The sequence below is a fragment of the Sinocyclocheilus rhinocerous genome, unplaced genomic scaffold, assembly GCF_001515625.1.
Source record: "Sinocyclocheilus rhinocerous isolate Xijiao unplaced genomic scaffold, SAMN03320098_v1.1 scaffold25, whole genome shotgun sequence".
NCBI classification, from domain to species: domain Eukaryota; kingdom Metazoa; phylum Chordata; class Actinopteri; order Cypriniformes; family Cyprinidae; genus Sinocyclocheilus; species Sinocyclocheilus rhinocerous.
In genome coordinates this window covers 1001999-1009849 of record NW_015647048.1, presented here as the reverse complement: position 1 = coordinate 1009849, position 7851 = coordinate 1001999, and the positions used below count along the sequence as shown (strand labels likewise).

At 40.1% G+C, this 7851-nt stretch overlaps 1 protein-coding gene across 1 annotated transcript in view; it reads right to left on the bottom strand.

Moving 5' to 3' along the window:
- Positions 1 to 7851, bottom strand: part of LOC107708584 (transmembrane inner ear expressed protein-like) — a 36853-nt gene that overhangs the window by 27360 nt on the left and 1642 nt on the right. The window contains exon 2 of the mRNA XM_016512847.1: positions 1662 to 1792. The gene's annotated coding sequence lies outside the window, so the exon portion shown is untranslated. The remainder of the gene's footprint in view (positions 1 to 1661; positions 1793 to 7851) is intronic.

Sequence of the window (7851 nt, the reverse complement as noted above, 5' to 3'; positions counted from 1 at the left end):
AGGGAAACAACATTTCTGCTATTATGGGACATTACAGTTTATCATTAAATTGTTTGGCGGTAACACTGTGTATTTCGTGTTTCATAATCTCATGCAAATTCACCCCTGATTTAATGAGCATCATTTATTTTGATCCTGATTAAGGGATCTGTTGAGCGGCTGAAAAGACAATTCAGCCCGTTTCTCCACCTCCAGTTTGATATACACTGCCATCTTGTGGTTAAAACAATGACTACAGCACCAATTCAAATGAAAAGTGACATTTGCAAATTTTTTGTCAAATGAACACAGGAATAAATCAGAAAAGAAAAATGGCAATTGATCGGCTGCATACTGATTTACCATTTAAGACAAACACGGCTATGATTAACCCTATAAAGCCTACTGTATTTTGTTTTATACGCAACTTTCTAAGGCCTCTAAATGATCAACATGATGAAAACTTGGTTTAAAAACATGTTGCACACAATCTACTGCATGCTTTCTGTCGTCTGATTGATAGTTTATACTTTTTAGTAATACTAGTATACTTTAAGTAAAATACCTTTTAGTATCATTTTAAAACATCTCCCTTCATGCTTCATATGTCTTTTTGCTGTGAAATCGTAACTGATTTTTATAAAGTAAAAGTAAGAATAACTTTTATATTGTTAGTAATGTTTTAAGATGAACACTTGGACTGAAGCAACTTTATTTTTATTTGGTTATCCATACACTAGAAAAATCATGTCTCAAATATGATCATCAGGCTTTTCAGGAATGTTTCTTTGTTCATCTCCCAATCATCATTCCATTGCATTGCATTATATGTTTTGATCATCAAACTAAGCATTTAAATATCATCTTACTAAGACATAATATTAGGAGATATAGAGTGACAACTCTATATTTATATCATCTATATCTCTATATTTATATCACAACTCAATATTAATATAATTTTATGTAAGTATCTGCTATACTGTTATAAAGATCTCATTGATTTACATTTCAAGCTATCAGAATTTCATGTTACTTTTTGTCCACGTAAATACCAGTATCTACACCAAATCACATATTTTTGATAATTTTGGGCCTCCGAATAAAATTAAGCATTCCTCCTCAAGTTTGAACTCCTTATTCTCCTATATCATATTATTATAAGCCATAAAAGCCTGATGTGTCAAATATGATATACGAATGCAATTTTGAAAGGTTCGATAAACTGTTCAGTTCTTTTTTCTTTTTTTTATTGAGTGCAAATAGTTTATTTTGCTTATGCACTGTTGTAATTAAAACAGTATGAACATGTTACAATAAGATTTATTCATTCTGCAGTTTTAATGCCTCATTAACAAATAGCTGCTTGATTTAGGCCTAGGTTATTTGTTTGTTTCACAGCACTTGATTACGGTGCCCGTGTAACACACTGTGCATGTGACTATATTTAATGACTATAGTAATGTGTACAACATTCAATCATTTTTAAATACAAGCTAATTAATTAATGATTGCATACTGATTATTACATGTTTTTTCTGTATTTGCAGTGTAGCCTGGAAACTGTCATGTAAAATGTGACCTGATACGGTTTAGTTAACCAACATGCTAGAGTTTCATTTCTTTCATAATTACGGTGCAAAATGAATGCATGTATTCACACAGCTGTGATTTGCTCTCACCTCTTTCACAACGCCGTCAAAACTGGCACAGTCCACTTTAACCTCTGCCTGCACAGCGGGGACTTATTTACCCAAGTTCCTGGATGTAGTCAATGGTGTGGAGGAAGCACTGGTCCGGAACGAGGGAATACCTTGGAGGAGCGGCACAGAGAAAGGGCCCATTCAAAGATGGAATGACAAGTAGGTGAGTCTGTTTACATACACGCTGTTGACACAAGTATTCATTTGGCTCAGTGGGTTATTGCTGGGTATTTGGGAATAAATCTGAACCTTTCAGGGCTACTGGTGTCCTACAAAACAATGCCAATCTGTTTGGTTTAAAGCCACATATTTCAAAGTGATGGGTTTCCTAATGCCTCTTCATTGCTTCTTATGTTTTGTACTGTACCAAGTGTTTTGAAATAAGCACAGAAATAATTTTCCACCTAAAATTCGTCTTAGTATTTTAGTAAGTAGTATATAGAGAGGTCAATATAATTTTATGGGCCCACAATGAAAACGTCTCGGTTATGTATGGGAACTCTCGTTCCCTGATGGAGGGAACGGAGAAGTGTGTCAGAACAACAGTATGGGGGTCGTCCTTGAGGGCCCCAATCACCTCTGAGAGTATCATAAAAGGCCAATGAAATTGGCATGCAGAATTTGCATGCAAGGCCATGCTCGTATACTGGTATATAAGGCCGGCTGCGTGCAAGCTGCACTTCAGTTTTGTTCTGAGGAGCTGAGGTAGCGTATCAGCCACATCAGCGGTCAGCACGGAGATTTGGCCAGTGGGACACACGTCTCCGTTCCTTCCATCAGGTAACGAAGGTTACCATACCTAACCGAGACTTTCCCTTTCTGTCGTTCATTCCAATGTGTGTCGGAACAACAGTATGGGGGTCCCTATACTAAACACCACAACTACTGCACTGTGCCACGAGATAATGCGGTGCAAATGCGAGCAGGCCAACAGCAAGTGCAACAATGCTCACTCGTAACCTTCCGATGTCCAGGGTAGATAACCTCAGGTCTCCATCATGGAGCGCTACTCACCACAACAGGTCATTGCAGCTGTGGGGCCTCTTCTGATTTGTAAAAGGCAGTAAGCCTAAGCTTGAAAAATGTGCAGCTTGCAAATACCTGGTTGTTAACGTTAACATAGGGAGGTCTCTGTGGTGGGCTCCACCGAAGGGTGGAGACTACCTAACTCACAGTGACTGGAGACAGAGCTAGCCCTGTCAAGGTGAAGACACTGGGTTCACTGACCTGGAAACTGAACAGTAGCATACATCATATGGGGTGACCAAAAGGGCAACCACTACATTCGGAGCATATATAAGGGCTCACCTGGAAGGGGCAGCTCCACAAGTAATGGGCCTGGTGATGAGTTCCTCCGCCAAACTCATCTACAACAAAGGTGCTAAAGTGACAGAAAGAGGTTGTCTAAGGTTCACCATACCTGGGGAACTGGAGTAGACCTAAGAGTGCACGTTATCACCTCAGAGAGCGGAAACCGATATTTAACCAATATTACCGAAAACTCGAGACAAAACTGGTGCCATTCAGAGATTGTAGAATCGTAGTGTTGGATGTAGCCCAGCCCGCAGTTCTACATATGTCTGCTAGTGAAGCACCGTGTGCCAATGCCGAAGTGGCAGCAATGCCACGGGTGGAGTGAGCCCTCATTCCCAGCAGACATGACACACCTTCGGCCTGATATGACCGAGAAATGGCATCCACAGTCCAGTGAGCTATTCTTTGTTTGGAGACAGCCTTCCCTTTCTGCTGACCCCCAAATCAGACAAAGAGCTGTTCAGATTGTCTGAAACTCTTGAGTTCGGTCCAAAGCACATACTGGACACAACAGAGACAAGGCTGGGTTTTCCTCCTCCAGAGGAAATGTTTGCAGGTTGCAAACGGATCTTTACGCAGACTTTGCAGGACCATGGAAAGATCCCAAGATGGGATGAGGTGTGGTCTTGGAGGATTTACTGTCTAGGCACCTCTCAGGAACCTAACTATCAGGTTGTGCTTTCCCAAAGACCTGCCATCCACAAGGTCGTGGTTTGCTGCTATAACTGCCACGTAGACCTTCAGAGTGGAGGCAGACAGGCGCTTTTCAAGGCCTTGTTGTAAAAAGGAAAGCATTGACCTAAGGCCACACCTCCGTGGGTCCTCGCCTTTGGTGGAACACCACGTAGTGAAAACGCACCACTTCAGGGCATAGAGTGCCTAGTAGAGGGGGCTCTACCCTGAGAGATTGTATCTACCACTGCTGGAGGTAGACTTCTGAGTTCCTCCTCGTCCCATCCAGGGACCAGACGTGGAGGTTCCAGAGGTATGGCCGCGGGGGTGCCAGGAGGTCTGGCTTCCTTGAAACATTGTGACGTTTGTGTGGTGCTGCATAAAGTACTTACCTACACTTGGGCATGAGGCGCCAGAACTCGGAAAGGCGAAAGAGTCACGTCCACCGAGATTCTAGCGCTGACTCCTGGTGCCCGGCCATTGAGAAGACGAGAGCCACAAACACAGAGAGTAAGAATGAAACCCAGGGAAAGAGGAAACTGCCCTTTTTTTTCGAAAATGTAAAGTTCACCCCCTAGGGGAGTGAGGCTCACCTGCAATCCTGGGGCAAGTAGATGTGCAGCCTTCTCCATCCCTGGGTTGCCCGTCTCAAGAACTCTTTGAAGCCTTACGTGGGTTCCTAGTAGCCTGACGACGGGTGGGCGGCGCCACCTGTTTGAGAGGGGCTGGTGCAGCGCTCGCAAAGGGCTTGCTGCCTCGGGGTTCTACCTCCCCTGGAAGCAGAGCCGCGCCAAGAAAGGATGTGTTTAATGGCCTCCATCTGCTTCCTTACTGCAGAGAACTTTTGAGGCAAAGTCCTCGACAGTATCACAGAAGAGGCCATCTTAAGAGATTGGGCCGTCAAGAAAGTGAACCTTCTCGGCATCCTTCATCTCCGCAAGGTGGGCATCGCCCGACCCAGGGCCTGCGCCGTAACCTCGTAGCTCTTAGAGCGTAGTCGGTTTGCTGAACGCAGTTCCTGAAGCAACTCTGGGTCAGGAATACCCTCGTCCAGATCTTTCAATGCTTTGGCCTGATGGACCTGCAGGATGGCCATAGCATGGAGGGCAGAGGCTGCTTGTCCAGCAGCATTGTAAGCCCTCGCCGTCAAAGACGAGGTAAACTTACATGGTTTGGATGGGAGATGCGGACGATTCCGCCAGGTGGCGGCGTTTTGCGGGCATAAATGCCTCGCAACTGCACGCTGCACCAACTGAATGTCCACGTACCCCTGTGCCTAAAAATACAAAATATTAAATAAAAAACATTATCGAACTAAAATATAGTACATTGATTTCATTGAAAGGGCTTCATCTGATAAAATTAAACTCATGTTGGAAAACAAATCCATGGCTTTTTTCTACAACCATGACAATGTCAATAGAAAGTCTTCTTGAATGTGATAATCAGGGGTGCATTTCCCAAAAGCAACTATGGTTGCAAGTTCCATCATTACCAATAGAGTTCAATGAAACTTGCAACCATAGTTATCTAAGGCTAAGGGCAGCATGGCCCTACATTACAGGTCTGATATAACCTGAAGCAGCGAGTCTATGATAACTGCTTTTTTGGATTGCAGAGGTCATGTTGTTGTAGCCTATTCGCCATTCCAGGATGCAGGGAAACCTGAAACTACTGATAGTCTGTTATACCATGTCAGTCTGTTATTGTAGTGACACCCTACGATGTTGTTGAGTTCATCAATATGTACAAGTAAGACAGGAAGTACAAAATTTGAGCAAAATTATGCCTGAAAAATGTTGTCTCAACAGCTCACTTGGTTTTGGAACAGAGCTTTTATGTTTAAAACATTGTAATTGTAAATCCAAAAGCATGCATGTTACTGTTTGGAGACATTTTTGTGGCTCTACCACAAAACGCTTTGGCAGGTGCAGAAACTGCTGATTTTGGAGGTTTTACAGTCTTGGTGGACTTCAAATCTACAGACATATCAATGCACTGGCTGATACTTATGTATATCTACTAACTCCATTTACTCATTACTTATTGAAAAATTAATATTAATGCATATATTGGATTAGACACCATTTATTGACAAGTGAGTGGTTGCTTGAGAAACAAATATTTCAGCTTCATCTGAAATTTCTGGCAATAGTAAAAGGGTTAGTTTAATCCAAAAATGTACTCATTCTCATGTTGTTTCAAACCTATAAAACGTCCATTCATCTTCAGAACACAAATATATGTGTAATATTCTCTCATAATTTTTGTCTATCCATTCAAAGTCCATGCGACCAAAACTTTCGCATATCAAAAACAAGAACATCATATTGCTCATCAAGCAAGCATGGCTGAGCTTCTGTGTTTATCATATTTGATGAGCTCTATGAATGTACATTTAACATTTTAACTTTTGCCTCAATAAACTCCTAATTTACTGCTTATTAATAGTTAGTAAGATAGTTGTTAAGTTTGGGTATTGGGTAGGATTAGGGATGTAGAATACGGTCATGCAGAATATATGCTTTATATGAACTAATAAACAGCCATTATGTTAATGATAGGCATGCTAATAAGCAACTGGTTAATAGTGAGAATTGGTTCCTATACTAAAGTGTTACCTAGAACTGTACTTTCAGAAATTATATATCACAAGTACATTTTTAAAAAAAAAAGTGCACTTTGTAATAATATCCAATTAATAATAATAGTGTAGATTTACAGTACTTTACATTTCAAACCGTTATGATTTAATAATAGTTTGTTGTTTTTTAAAGAAGTACATTTATTTGGATGTGTTGACTAACATACTAAATCACAAAAACCTTATAAAGCATAACTTTAACTGTAGTGTGTAATTCGTAGTATTGTGTTATTTATTTAAATTAAATTTAAAGTTAATATTTTACATTTAAATATTTTATATGTACAAAATTGCAACTTAATCATTGCAAATGTGATCAGTTACAAATATACAGTATTTGAATACAAGACATACAAGTTTCAAAAGAAATTACATCAAATATATTTTTGTTTACCATAAATGATTGTCAGTACATTTCACAACACAATTTAACCATATTTCAAACACAACAAAAGTAATTATGCAATTACATACAGTATAAAGATCAAGTCCTACATAAGCACTCTTAATTTCAACTAACTGCATTTATTGTAAATTTAAACTATAATACATTTTCATGTATTGCAATTAACATGCAATAAGTGTTTGAAAACATTACATTCAGTGCGCACTCAAGTACATTCTTTTAAAGTATATTATTTCCATAATATGTCCTTTTTTTCTTTCACAAGGGAAATTTTGACCGAATTAAATTTTTTTTGGTGAACTATCCCTTTAAATCACCATACCAGCCTTTGCAACTGCAACTATATTTGTGTCGAATATCTCTGTTGAACATATGTTATCTACAATCTCATTTCAAACACAAGTTCTTTTTATTTCTTCAGTGTAAACAAGGTTTTTTTTCCCCATCATTTCCAATCCTGAATGATATTTTGGTCTTGTGGTACTTGTACTCGTAACAGCCTGGGGCTTGCCAGTGTCCCTCAGGCTTCTGGGAAGATGAAATAGTACGCTGTTTCAAGAGGAGCACACTGCTTCAGCCACAGGTTTAAATTAAGCGTGGTGGAGCAGCGTCGGGAGGGGAGGCCTCAAAGCCCCTCCGGCCACATAGGAAAGAGAATAACTCATGTATGGCAGCATGAATGCGACGGCTGATACGCTAAATGTAAACAAGAGGAGAGACGCGGTAAGCGAGGGGTCAAGTCATCGCACACATATCGCTTGAGCAGGGCGGGGTTCATATTCTGCAGAGCTTATTTTGGTTTTGCTTTTCATTTTGGTTTCACACCATGAAACACAAATCAAATATTAATGAGAAATGTGCGTCAGAAAAGAAGGCAGGTAAGTGTGTTTCCACTTTTGAGTGCCAAAAAGAGAAGAAGAAAAAAACTTGGTTTACCTTGATAATTTCTTAAAATGTTCCTACCGTTAATAAACAAACAGGTTCTCATTATTATACTATTCTTTTCACAACTGTTCCTCCAGCAAAGAGTGAAACATGTATCATATCTCATTCATATCTCATGTCTTCACAATGCTGATGTGCATGTGTGTGTGTGTGTGTGTGTGTGTGTGTGTGTGTGTGTGTGTGTGTGT